This window comes from Macaca mulatta, chromosome 17 (genome assembly GCF_049350105.2).
Source record: "Macaca mulatta isolate MMU2019108-1 chromosome 17, T2T-MMU8v2.0, whole genome shotgun sequence".
Lineage (NCBI taxonomy): Eukaryota > Metazoa > Chordata > Mammalia > Primates > Cercopithecidae > Macaca > Macaca mulatta.
Genome location: NC_133422.1, coordinates 67,977,445 through 67,992,279, shown reverse-complemented (window position 1 = coordinate 67,992,279; position 14,835 = coordinate 67,977,445). Strand labels below are relative to the sequence as shown.

General features: G+C 42.4%; 1 long non-coding RNA gene across 4 annotated transcripts in view; it reads right to left on the bottom strand.

Annotated features, from left to right (window-relative positions):
• The window catches only part of LOC144336294 (uncharacterized), a 66,117-nt gene that overhangs the window by 26,358 nt on the left and 24,924 nt on the right, over nt 1-14,835 (bottom strand). For all 4 annotated transcript variants that reach the window (XR_013407924.1, XR_013407923.1, XR_013407925.1 and 1 more), the window contains one exon: nt 2,293-2,354. This is a non-coding gene — a long non-coding RNA (uncharacterized LOC144336294). The remainder of the gene's footprint in view (nt 1-2,292; nt 2,355-14,835) is intronic.

Here is a 14,835-nt window from a genome sequence, read left to right as displayed (position 1 = left end):
TAAAAATGCAGTTTACAACCCTTCGAGTCTACTGGTCAGCATGGTGTCCAGGACTTAAACATCTTTAACAAATATCACATAACTCTGATGCAGATGTTAGTAAAACACAAATTGCTTTTATCTTATTCATTCAAGTAGTAGAAGGAATAGAACTGCTCTCTAGATAAGTTGAAGCAGTTATAGAGATCAAGTAAGGAAATCCGAATGGCTCAGAAAGAATCTTCAAAATGCTATTTCAATTAAGCCTTAGTCTTCTCAAACAACTTTTTCTCCAGTTACTCCAGGTGATGATAATTGCAGAGACTCTGTAAAGCCAGTCATTCATCCTGGGAATAGTGACTTCAGAGGCTGAAATTTTAGGTAGCAGGTTCTGACTCATGTTCCTCAAATTCTCTCACTACTTTCAGATGTCACAATTTTTGGTTCTAGTTGCATCTGAAGAAGCCACATCAAGGCAGGTCACTACTGGTAACATCAAACACATTTGATTTTTTTGGATTTCAATCCTAGGCCACTTCCTGTTCTCCAAATAAGGAGAGTCTGTCATCTTCCTCAGTACTCTACTGTAATAAGATACAGAATTTCACTCTTTTTTTTTTTTTTTTTTTTTTTTTTTTTTTTTTTTTTGAGACGGAGTCTTGCTCTGCCGCCCAGGTTGGGGTGCAGTGGCCGGATCTCAGCTCACTGCAAGCTCCACCTCCCAGGTTTACGCCATTCTCCTGCCTCAGCCTCCCGAGTAGCTGGGACTACAGGCGCCCGCCACCTCACCCGGCTACTTTTTTGTATTTTTTAGTAGAGACGGGGTTTCACCGTGTTAGCCAGGATGGTCTCGATCTCCTGACCTCGTGATCCGCCCGTCTCGGCCTCCCAAAGTGCTGGGATTACAGGCTTGAGCCACCGCGCCCGGCCAGAATTTCACTCTTTCACCCACTGCCATCATATCACATAACACTAGAGGAAATGCTCCATTTTACCACAAACCAAGTGTAAAGCTTATGCTCAAATATAGAATTAAGGCATGCGACATTTGGGGCTAAAAAATGTCACTTATATTGAAGATATTTGAAATATCACGTACTCTCCACATGGCTATAGGTAAATCAGTAAAAAATATTCATTAATAACTTAAATAAGCAGACCCAGATTGGGCATGGTGGTTCACGTCTGTAACCCAGCACTTTGGGAGGCTGAGGTGGGTGGATCACTTGCGGTCAGGAGTTCAAGACCAGCCCGGCCAACATGGTGAAACCCCGTCTCTACTAAAAATACAAAACTTGGCGGGGTTTGGTGGTGGATGCCTGTAATCCCAGCTACTCGGGAGGGCAAGGCAGAGGCTTCAGTGAGCTGAGATCGCACCACTGCACTCCATCCTGGGCGACAGAGCAAGACCCCATCTCAAAAAACAAAACAAACAAACAAAAAACAAGACGACCCAATCTTTTATCGGTAACAGTTCGATTCTATTTTGTCTCTCCTAAGCAGTGAATTCTAGTTACTTACTCAGTTTTTCAGATCTTATAGTCAAACCATTCTTGTTGAAACATTTAATCACTTTAAACTTGCTTTCTGTAACCACCCTCCCACAGATGAAGTTTCTATTCAAAACTTCCAATGTTATAAGGCAGAGCTACTAAGGCAGGAGAATCCTCCCTCATCTCCAGGGGAACGTGACCACAGGCCTTCCTTCCTGAGAAAAAGAGGCTTCCCATGGCCCAAATAGCCAGGTGCGGTGGTGATAGTGGTGCATTTTTTTGTGACCTATGTGAATCCAACGTGGAAACCTGAAATGAAATATTAAATATTAACAGAAACTAACTTGAAGATTTTAAGGAGTTTGGGTTCGTTTAGACAAGTAGATAAAAATGATGAAATCAGCTCAGAAACAAACAAGAGGATTAAAATTACAAAGGAGAAGAAAGGAGAAGCCAAGGAGGACTATGATTCACCCAGTTTACGGCTTTATTAAAAGTCTCTTTGTTGAAAACCAGAGCTGGCCCTTTTTGAAAACCACACAGGTTTCATCTTCGACCACGCTCTGCGGTTAAGGGAGAGTCACGTGAAACTGCGTTATGGGCACCCATGCTGGGTGGAGTCGTCGTGAAGCCAAGTCTCACAGCCGGTGGCTGGGCCTCATGTCATGAACTTGACCCCTAAGCCACACAAGGCTAACCTTTTTATCTCAATCTATCTGTGTCCCTCTGCAACTCTCCCTGTCAGCCCTCCCTGCCCCTTCTGAAGGACGTGCCACCTCTCCACAGTCCTGGTCCCATTTTGAGTAGCTGATTCTCTTACCTTGCCTGGGTGCCACTGGGCTTCCTACTGACTCTGTTCAGGGCAGCTTGCAGGTCCACATCCTGCAAAAGGAGGAGGCTTGTGGGTGCTTGAACACCTGTTCACCGGAACTGCTAAAGCTAAAGCCCCTTCCAATCTAGTTTCCATGAGGAATACTTATTCTTCCTATTATGATGACTTTGACTTTACTCCTTGAGAAATAATGACCCTAGCCTTATCTTGTCACAGTACACTCACCTTTTCCTGGCCTGGCTTCGTCGTGACAAAGGGTCTCACACTAAGAGACACCACCTCTGCCTGAGCCATCCCAGCGAGTGACACCATTGTCACTTACTACCTTCCTTCTGTCGTTTCTTCCTGGACTTTGGGAGTGAGAAGATATCTGTGAAACACCCAGAATTCCAGAGGGAGCCACTTCCCTTACCATTGAAAAGCCAGCCATCTATTATGAAATAGGAGTCCCGCAGCGGTAGACCTGGTGAAGGGCTTGACCTGATTGCTGGTGACAGGAGGACCACCGCTCCCAAGGCAGGGAGGAAGAGGTGAGGGTAGCATTGCCACCTCTTGGAGACTTAGGTGGCCCTGAGAAGTTCTCACATAGGAGATTGTGTTATCATAAAGTGGATGGAGAAAGACCGTTAGACCAGGCTGAAGAAGAAAAAGCATGATAAATCAGAAAATAATGATGCTAGGCCAGGCGCAGTGGCTCATGCCTGTAATCCCAGCACTTTGGGAGGCCAAGGCGGGTGGATCACCTGAGGTCAGGAGTTCGAGACCCACCTGGCCAACATGGTGAAACTCCATCTCTACTAAAAACACAAAAATTAGCCAGGTGTGATGGCACACACCTGTAATCCCAGCTACTCAGAGACAGGAAAATTGCTTGAATCTGGGAGGCAGAGGTTGCAATGAGCCGAGATTGTACCACTGCACTCCAGCAACCTGGGCGATAGAGTGAGACTCTGTCTCAAAAACAAAAAAACAAACAAAAAACAAACAAAAAAAAAAACAAAGAAAGAAAAGAATGATGCTAAAGGGAAAGTGGCAGAAAGAACAAGATTGATTGAATGGGTGTGACTAAAAAAGGTCTAGAGTGAACTAAATAAAAGGCAAATCTTTTCCGTAATTGTTTATTTTTTTGAAACAGAGTCTCACTCTGTCACCCATGCTGGACCAGTGGTGAAATCACGGTTCACTGCGGCCTCAACCTCCCTGGCTCAAACATTCCAGCACTTCCACGTCCATAGTAGCTGGAACTATGGGCATGTGCCACCACATCTGGCTATATATATACATATATATTTTTTAAGTAGTAAAGATCCTGGACACTCTATGTTGCCCAGGCTGGTCTCGAACCCCTGAGCTCAAGTGATCTTCCTGCCTCAGCATCCCAAAGTGCTAGAATTGAGCCACTGCACCCAGCTTAAAAGGCAAATCTATTGTGTGTTGCTTAAACAATCCTATTTAATTTATTCCATCAGTCAATCAATATGTATTAAGCACCGAGAATCAGTTCAGTGCTAGATGGTGAATCAGATAATCACAGTCCTGGCCCCCATAGGGATTATAGTGTTGTCAGAAAGAGACATTTAAAAATAATTATCCAAGTACTTATACAACATTAAGTAGGAAAAGTGCAAGGTGCTATGCGCATGTGTAGCTGCAGTCATGGCCTGGGGAGGGGGCAAGAAAGGTGTCCCTGAGGAAGTGACACTTCTAAATGGGAAGCAGAAGGAGGCACTTAGCAGGTGTGGAGGGCGCAGAGGAGGAGCCTGTGGGAGGCTCAAGAAGGAAGCAGGCTGGTGTGTTCCAGCAATTACAGCAAGGCCAGTGCTCTGTGGAGGAGTGAGCCAGAGAGACAGGGCCCTGCAGATGAGATGAGCAGGAGAGACAGATAACCCTGGCCTCCCTTGCAGGGCTCATGATGACTTAAAGCTTTACCCTAGGGATAATGGGATGCCCATCCAGATTCCAGCAGAGTGACTCCAGACTTGACCTCTAGTGCTGCTTTGTGGTCAAAAGGATTGCAAAGGGACACAGGTGGATGAAGGAAAACTCATTACATGTAATTCCAATGAGAGGTGAAGGTGGCTTGGGCAGGGAATATGACTCTGGACTGATTCAAGAAACACTAGGTGCAAATGCAATCCAGATCATGTGCTTCCTCGCTTTCAGAACCATTCAATCAGTGGCTTTCCATCACGCTGGAATAAACATTCAAACTCCTTATCACGAGCCACAGACCCTCAGATGATCTGGCCCCTGCATATGTCTCCAGCTTTACTGATACTGCTCACCACACTGTAGCAGTAGCCCATCGGTCGTTGTTTCATTTCTTGAATTCTCCAAGTACCTTCCCTGCTATCCTTGTGGGGATTATAGTATTAGGAGAAACAGCCATGTTTGTTTGTTTGTTTGTTTTGAGACAGAGTTTTGCTTTTTTTGCCCCAGGCTGGAGTGCAATGGTATGATCTCAGCTCACCGCAACCTCCGCCTTCTGTGTTCAAGCAATTCTCCTGCCTCAGCCTCACGAGTAACTGGGATTACAGGCACGCACCACCACACTCGGCTAATTTTGTATTTTTAGTAGAGATGAGGTTTCTCCATGTTGGTCGGGCTGGTCTCAAACTCCTGACCTCAGGTGATCTGCCAGCTTTGGCCTCCCAAAGTGCTGGGATTACAGGCATGAGTCACCGCGCCCGGCCAAGACAGACATTTAAAAATAATTATCCAAGTACCTACACCACACTAAGGAGGAAAACTGCAGGATGCTGTGAGCATGTGTAACTGCAGCCATGACCTGGGGAGGGGGCAAGGAAGGTGTCCCCAAGGAAGTGACGCTTCTACAAACTGGAAGCAGAAGGAGGCACTCCATGCATTTGTCTTCCATGTTATCTCAAGGATGCATCCTCACTATTGATGTCCTACAATCTCATGTCCTCAAGGAGGTCACCTCTGTCCTCCATGTACTTTAGACCCCTTATCCCCTCTGTTCTCTGTTTCATTTATTCATTCATTCTTACCTATTTATTAAGCACCTACTATGTATGAAGCACTGGAAGATACACAGGTGAAAATAACAGTCCCTTTATTCTGGGAATCCTTCCTTGCCTGTACCAGGTGAAAAAAATTTCTGCCCTTACAGGGTTTACATTCTAATGGAGGGGGATGGCAGATGGAGTGCACTTTAAAAACTGCAAACTTAAGGCCAGGTGAAGTAGCTCACACCTATAATCCAAGCACTTTGAGAGACTGAGATGGGAGGATTGCTTGAGTCCAGGAGTTTAAGACCAGCCTGGGCAACATAGCAAGACCCCATCTCCACCAAAAAAAATAATAATAATAATTAGCCAGGCATGGTGGTGCATACCTGCAGTCCCAGCTATTCAGGATGCTGAGGCAGGAGGATCGCTTGACCCCAGGAGTTCAAGGTTGCAGTGAGCTGTGATCACGCCGCTGCACTCCAGCCTAGGTGACAGAGCAAGAGCCTGTCTCACAAAACAAAACAAAACAAAACAAAAAAATGCAAACTTAATATGTAAATTATAAATAGACTATAGGGCACGTTAGAAGGTCAAAGGAGCTATGAAGAAAAGGGAGAAGGGGAAATGCGAGAGGTAGGATGGAGTGGGAGCTCTAATTTGAAACAGGAAAAATAGGGTAAGCTTCCTTGAAAAGAAGACACTGAGCAAAAACTTGATAGAAATGATAGTTACCCCCGAGTTGGCTTCCCTCACAGCATTTATTACAATTTCTAATGATCTATCGGTTTCTTTGTTTGGGTTTTGTCCACCTCCCTCCCCCTACCTCACACACAATGGAATGTAAGTTCCATCAGGGCAGGGGCTGTTGTGTGTCCTGTTCATTCTTGTATCCTCAGACCTTGGTGCAAACATTTTGGATTAGAATGAGTCAATACATGAAAGAAGCAGTGGTTAAAGTGTTCTCTCACTAGCTTCCATGCATTACTAAAAATACCAAGCAGGTGAAATCAAGGTGCCTGGTCAGAACCAATGCTGATGATTGATTGTCCCGGATGCCCAGTATTTCTTTGGCACAGAATCACGGTAGCGAAGGCTATTGTCTGCCTGCACATATCCTCCTTCTTCATTTTTCTGCTAACAAATTCTTCTTTGTTGTGGGAATCTTTCCTTACCTCCACCAGGTGAACATACTCCTCAGATTGGCCAAAGTTTTTCACCACTATGGCTACAAGAATGGACCCTAGCATGGGTATGTGACCCAAACAGGGCCAGTCAGTAACTCCAGAAGTTGCATGGGATTCGTAGGGGAGGCTCTCTTTTTTTCCCTGGGATTCCTCTATACAAGTAATGCAAGCCGCCTGCCCTTCATTCTCTGCCTGAGAATGAAGTCAATGCAGAAGACAACAGTGGCAAAAGAAGAACAACAGAGATGGATTTATAGTTGCATGATATGAACTCCTGAATCCATTCATTCCCAAAGCCAACTTCATGCTTTTTTTTTTTTTTTTTTGAGACAGAATCTTGCTCTGTTGCCCAGGCCGGAGTGTAGGGATGCGATCTCGGCTCACTGCAACCTCTGCCTTCCGGGTTCAAGTGATTCTCCTGCCTCAGCGTCCCGAGTAGCCAGGACTATAGGTATATGCCACCATGCCCAGCCTCTATTTTTAGTACAGATGGGGTTTTGCCATGTTGGCCAGGCTGGTCTCAAACTCCTGACCTCAAGTGATCTGCCTGCCTCGGCTTCCCAAAGTGCTGGGATTACAGGCGTGAGCCACTGCACCTGGCCCAAGTTCATGCTTTGAATTTCTCAGTTAGGTGGGAACTTAGAGTCTTTATTAAATAAATAAAGTTGCCACTTACAACTAGAATCTTTATTAAATATATCTATCCACCAAAAGTTTAAGAAGATATAATTAGGAAACTAGGAGGGTATTTTTTTTTCTTCTTTAAACTATTCATCTTCTAATGAAACAAGGCTGAGTTAATATCTGATGGCCTGGTTATAATGTGATCATAATGAATTCTATACAAAATAAAGATCTGTGCATTCAATGCATTCAATTGTCTACTGTTCCCCAGTGCTGTGTTAGGAGCTGGGCATAGAATGTGGTGTGACAAACAAATCTTTGTCCCTGTTTGGAGAATATAAACAGTAATAAATTTCATGTGAGATTATAGAAATGAAGCAGCTCTGGATGTACTGGAAACTGAAGCAGGGAGCCCAGCCTAGCCAGCAGGGATCAGAGAGGGTGCTCAGGGGACCCCTCAGGGGGAGGGATGGCCTAATACAAGATTTGACTGAACAATTACTAGGATTTTGTCAGAGGAAGGCAGAGGAAAGGGTGGAGGAAAGGGTTTTAGTTGGAGAGAAGGCATCTCAAAGACATAGAGCCAGGAGGATCTCAGGTCAGTGGTGTTCATCTGTGATGATAACTGCAGAGTCTTGGGGACATCACAGAACCACCTGTCAAGTGACCTTGTAAAGGTCACATATTCAAGCTGCAGCATCTACACTTGGTTACACTTCACCTTGTCAAATCACGCACCCACAATTTTATCCCACATTCTATCTTTTCCCATTTCTTTATTAAACATATGTAATTAGGATGGGTCACTAATGAATAATAGTATTTAGTAGTCTCATCACAGATTAATACAAATGAACACATTTCTATCAAAAGCTGTAAATGGCCAGGCGCAGTGACTCACAGCTGTAATCCCAGCTCTCTGGGAGGCCGAGGCGGGCAGGTCACTTGAGGTCAGGAGTTCGAGACCAGCCTGGCCAACATGGCGAAACCCCTTTGCTACTAAAAATACAAAAACTAGCCAGGCATGGTGGTGTGCGTCTGTAGTCCCAGCTACTCAGGAGGCTGAGGCAGGAGAATCGCTTTAACCTGGAAAGCGGAGGTTGCAGTGAACTGACATCATGCCACTGCACTCCAGCCTGGGTGACAGGGTGAGACCCTTTCTCAAAAGAAAAAAACAAAAATACAGATTCCTTGGTCCCATTCCTGACTTACTTAAAATCAGAATTTCTAGGGATGGGACTTTGGAATCTGTATTTTTTTAAAAATAAATAAATAAAGTTGTAATGTCCTAACATACAAGCTGTGTTTATAACTTTATTGAAATAATTCCTATATAATCTTTCTGAAGACAAGGCTTCAGCTGCATGGCATGTAATCTAAACTAGACAACAGTTATGCTTCCCACACTCTACAGAAACTTACAATCATATATTCCAATAATAAGGTTCTGTAGAGATGAAGTGGTTGTTTTGTATAACAAGATCGTATATCTTCCAGTTAGAATAAAATGAGATTTTGAAAACAAAGTTATTACATTGTTAAATGGGACACAGAAAAGACATTTTGCCTCCTAAGAATGTTTGTTATGAATTTAAACAGAAAATATTTTTATGGGAACAGCAGTAATAACTTATGAATAATTCTATTTTGAAAAGTTTTTTTAATGAATCAATGTGTTTGCTTGCAAAGGACATTCTTCCAACTTGATATGTTAATGTTCTATAATATATCTTTTAGTTGAAATATTGCATCACTCACTACTTCCATTTTGCCTAGCAAAGGACAAATCACGTTAATTTTGTGCAAACCACACATCTGTTTCATATGAGAGATCACTATTTCTCACTTGCTAAAAATATATACAAGAGCAAAACATCCTCCCAAAAACTACCCGGCTACACATTTAGCCCTACTACAAACATTCTGTGGTCCTTGAATTGAGCAAATCACCAACTAAATTGGCAAATGTTAATATTGCTGTCTGCTTTTCATAGAAAGAAGTGCTCTGTTTCTGTTGGACACGTTTTCAGGAAAGTGAGGTAATCCTCAATTTTCCCCTAGGAAAGTAAGCCTGGGGCATGCTCAGAAGTGGCTTGGTGAGGCCATTGTTTGAAGGTAAAAGGAGGTGGTTAGTGGTGTGATGAAACTGAGATAAGACTGAACGCAAAGGCAATCAGTATGAATGTTCAAAGTCATTGATGTCAATTAGACTTTTACCGAAGAAATGACTATAATATGTGGCCTCTGGATTAATAAATCATTATTGATCAAACAGCTCTTCCTTCCCCTTCTCACTACCTGGTCATTCAAATAAAAAGTACCTTCTTCCTTATGCCCCAAGTCCAAAAAAAAAAGAGAGAGAGAGGGGAGTGTTTTAAAATACTTCCAATCTTTTCCTATACTGGTTGTAAAACATGATCTGAATGTCTTTCAGTATCTACTTCTTGAAGGCAATCAAAAAATATATTAAGTGAATTGACGGGATGTCTTTGCCAATGCTCACATTTCATGTCATATGTTCGTGATCACAACAATTATGCCTAAGACCGATGCTCTCATTCCTTCCCTGAAGCTGTGGTTCTTCAAGTATGAAGGGAATGAATTACATTCCTTGTAGGTTCTAGCCATTTCCCGTTTCTCAATTCAGAAACTTGCAGGTTACTGGGCTGGGCGCAGTGGCTCACGTCTGTAATCCCAGCACTGTAGGAGGCCAAGGGAGGAGGATTGCTTGAGTCAATACTAGCCTGGGCAGTTCAAGACTAGCCGGGGCAGCGTAGTAAGACCTCATCTCTACAAAAAATAAAAAATTAACCAGGCATAGCGGCACACATCTGTGGTCCTAGCTACTCAGGAGGCTGAAGCAGGAGAACTGCTTGAGTCCAGGAGTTTGAGGCTGCAGTGAGCTTTGGTTGTGCCACTGTAGTCCAGCCTAGGCAACAGAGCAAGACCCTATCTCAAAAAAAAAAGAAAGAAAGGAAAGAAAGAAAGAAAGAAAGAAAGAAAGAAAGAAAGAAAGAAAGAAAGAAAGAAAGAAAGAAAGAAAGAAAGAAAGAAAGAAAGAAAAGAAAAAAGAAAAGAAAAGAAAGAGAAAGAAAGAAAGAAACAGCAATTACTAAAAGAAAGCCTGGGCTTCTGGAACTTCCTGATCTTTCCCCTAGTGCCTGACTGAGAAGGTGGCCCCCAAAGAGGTTAATTGAAAAGCAAGAAGAGTTGCGATCTTAGGAAAATCTTGGCTTAATGAAATCACTCCAGTGTGCCAGAGATACATTGGAAAATATTTTGTTCTCTTTATCACTTATTCAGCAGCTCATTTGTGAATTATTTTGTAATTACTAATTTGTTCGTCCTCTCCCAATTTCACTTCACTGTTCTGTGTTGACTCAGATGAGAAGATGCATTTTATCTACTTTACATTAGGTAAACTGAGAGCCACGAGATTTCACTCTGACACTGGGGATGGAAGTAGCCCTAACCCCAATTCTGGTCACGCTTTCTATGTGGAATCTCTCTGAATTCATAATGGTAATACCTCATATTTACATAGCATTTTCATAGTTACCAAATGCCTACAGTGGGTTTGTCTTATTTAATCTGAACAATAGCCCCCTGAAAAATACAGCAGACACTACTCATTCCCATATTTGGAGGAGAAAAATGAGACTTCAGAGAGTCTGTGTAAGAACCCAGATCTGGTTCTAGATCAAAAGACTTGAAGCTTTAGGTCTAAATAATGTCATGCCCTGAAAGAAAATTCAAATGAATCTACTTTTTGCCATAGCCATAGCCCAAATTATGGCCCAAATCATCATCATTTCGATTCTCACAGTTCTGACTCGTAATTACATCATCTCTTACATTGACTCTTTTTTTTTTTTTTTTTTTTTTTGAGACAGAGTCTCACCCTGTCGCCCAGGCTGGAATGCAGTAGTATGATCTCAGCTCACTGCAACCTCCGCCTCCCAGATTCAAGCAATTCTCCTGCCTCAGCCTCCCGAGTAGCTGGGATTACAGGCTTGCGCCACTACGCCCTGCTAATTTTTGTATTTTTAGTACAGATGGGGTTTCACTATGTTAGCCAGGCTGGTCTCGAACTCTTGACCTCATGATTCACCCATCTCGGCCTCCCAAAGTGCTGAGATTACAGGCATGAGCCACTGTGCCCAGCCATATCGACTCTTACATAGTCATCTTCAACTCTTACAGTTCTGCCATGATGCCCCTCCCTGTCTCCATTCTTCCCCTTAATGCATGCACTGCCAGCTGACCTTTTGATATTATTTACCAGATCATATTACTGCCTTGCTTGGAACCCTCCAACAAGTTCTTTCTCATTGCATGTAGAATTAATCTAAGCTCCTCACCATGGCCTAAAGGTCTTCCATGATCTATCTCCGGAGCACCTCTCCAATTTCAGGTGGTGCCAGCCACATGGGTCCTCTCTGCTCTTGAGCACACTAAACTCATTCCACTTGAGAGCCCGTGCACGTGCTCTTCTGTTTACCTAGAACATAAGTTCCTGGATCCCAGGACTCCTCACCATTCAGGCCAGTTCACATGTCATGTCTAGGCCTTCCTTGACTAAATCACTCTCCGTTACCCTATTACCTGGTAGGATTTCTTGATAGCATGGCTATCTGGAATTATCTTACTTGTTTATTTTCTCTTTTCCCTCTCCACACACATGTCCTATTCCCTAGTATCTTTTATTCCTAGCATCTTGACCCAGTATGTAATTGACATCCAATATAATCTTTTGAATGAATTTGTGAAAAACATATGGTAGGCATTTTTATATCTACGCTATAGATGTACCTAACTATTTAATTGTATGGACACAAATCATGCATCTTATTAATTCCTAGCTTATAGACAATTGGGCTGTTTGTAATTTTTGCTACTATAAGCCACATAGAAACAGACAGCTTTGTTTTTACAACTTAGTGCATTTGTGCAAGTCTTTCTGTAGGGTCAATAGGGACACAGGTTTTTAATCTTTTTTTTTTTTTGAGACAGAGTCTCACTCTGTCGCCCCAGGCTGGAATGCAGTGGCGTGATCTTGGCTCACTGCAAATTCTGCCTCCCTGGTTCAAGCAATTCTCTTGCTTCAGCCTCCCAAGTAGCTGGACTACAGATGTCTGCCACCACGCCCAGTTAATCTTTTGTATTTTTAGTAGAGATGGGTTTTCACCGTGTTAACCAGGATGATCTCGATCTCTTGACCTCATGATCCACCTGCTTCGGCCTTCCAAAGTGCTGGGATTACAGGCGTGAGCCACTGCACCAGGCCAAGGTTTTGAGTTTTGACAGCTACTACCAAATAAGTAATATCGTTTTTCTTTTCATCGTGAATTATTTCTTTCCTCTTCTAATATCGCCTATTAATACATACAAATAAGGCTTTCTTTGTCAATGAAAATGATATATCAACTTTCCATTTCATCATGTGGCCAAAATTCCACAGTGACAATTGATGATTTGTCACATAATTCCATGTCATTCTCAGGAGTAATACATACATACTAAAAACTTTGTAAAACTTAGCTTGTGAACTTTTTTGTGAGAAATCACTAAGCAAATTTACACACTTCCAATCACCTATTGAGGCTCTGATTCTTGCTGGTTTTATTATGCTGTGCCCAGTCATCTCTTAATAGTATTTAAATCATTTAGAAAGACTCTAGTCTGTAAATCTGGTTTTTATTGCTTTTATAATTACCCCCCAAAATGACAGAAAAAGAAAAGAAACTGTAATACTTGAAGAATTAACAAAATTGACTGCATTATCTTGCCCAATTAACTCTTGTTTCTGAAGCCTACTAGAACTCCTCAAGAGCTTTGTCAATCAGGTTTAAATCTCAGGTAAATCCAAATTCTCATTTAAAGTATTCAAAAGAAAATTAAGCATCAATATGGCCTCACACTTGCCCTGCTGGGAGAGCTGGCACTCTCCAATTTCAATTACTCAGTTTCTTTTCATGAAACGTGTTTTTAAATCTCAGGGGAATATAATCTTTTGTGGTTAGATTGATCTCACTTTTGAAGAAAGTTCTCTACAACTTTGCCGAGGTTGCTTGCTAGTGCCAAAATGACATTGCAACACCTTAACTCTTCTTCCCCTTAATGCAAGTCACCATTTATTTTTTTTGTTTGTTTTGTTTTGTTTTGAGACAGGGTATTTGCTCTGTTGCCCAGGGTGGAGTGCAGTGGTCCCATCACAGCTCACTGCAGCCTCACCTTCCTGAGTTCAAACAGTCCTCCCACCTTAGCCTCCCAAGTAGCTGGGACTACAGACATGCACACCAGGTCTGGCGAATTTTTTATTTTTTATAGAGCTGAGATCTCACTATGTTACCTAGGCTGGTCTCAAACTCCCGGGTTCAAGTGATTCTCTTACCTGGGCCTCCCAAAGTTCTCAGATTACAAGTGTGAGCCATCACACCCACAAACCACCTTTTGATCACATGTTCATCATGCAAATGGATAAACAGTGCAATATTGCACTGGTATTTGTGATACAAACATTGTTGCTCACACTGAAAATTTGGAGTTAACCAAAGTTCCAATCAACTAGTTGTTTGCTCCTCCTTGAAATAGGTAGAAAAAAAAATAAAGACCAAGGTTTCAGTGCTAAATAGTTGATTCCCATATGAGATATATTTTTGGTACTGAATTTTTTTTTAATTTCCTGAAAAAACAGTTTTAGTCACAAACACATAATTTTTCTGAGTGACAGTTAATAAAACACACATTCGTATTACTAATAAGTAACTTAATTATTTTTTAAGTCTTATTTTGGTAATTCAGGGCCAAAAATGTGGTTGGTTGGTTGATTTCTTTGTTGTTTTTTCTAAATGTGTATATTGTATACTAGAGGTACCCACCACATTCAAATGGTTCTAAATTGCTATGGCCTTTCCTAGTCATATGACTTGAACCTTAGTCTCTACTGTGGAGTGAAAACAAAAATGGAAGTAAATTACTTCAAAACTACCCCATGGGCTGGACGCAGTGGCTCACGCCTGTAATCTCAGCACTTTGGGAGGCCGAGGCAGGCGGATCACGAGGTCAGGATATCAAGACCATCCTGGCTAACATGGTGAAACCCCATCTCTACTAAAAATACAAAAAAGTAGCCAGGCATGGTGGCAGGCACCTGTAGTCCCAGCTACTTGGGAGGCTGAGGCAGGAGAATTGCTCAAACCCAGGAGGCGGAGGCTGCAGTGAGCCAAGATCACGCCACTGCACTCCAGCCTGGTGACAGAGGAAGACTCCATCTCAAAAAGGGAAAAACAAACAAACAAACAAACTGCCCCATGGCCAGGAGGGCTAACACTTGAGCAATCTCATTAGCCCAGGACCAACCAGTGTTTAGAGACTTCCCCATGGGATGTGGGGAACTTGCCACAGCTGGGAAAGATGTGAGCTGAATTTCTCACTGTGATTCAGAACTTACTGGTCATTCCAAGTTAGTATAAAGATTCAAAGGAACATGTCCTTTGAACATAAAAATCCCATCCTCCATTTGTGAAGAAAACCCAGAAATACGCCTTTTCTCTGCCGTTAAAGTTCTGACTGTACTTGGAAAATGATCTTTACTCGTGGTCTATAGAGTCCTAGTTAATTTTTTAGCAATATCCCTAAAACACAAACATTTTTGTCTCTCATTTTGAAACCTTCTAAGAACATCATTTTCATTCATTATGAAGGTGTTGGACTGGACACTTCTAAAGTTCTTTCTTGCTGTAGTCTCT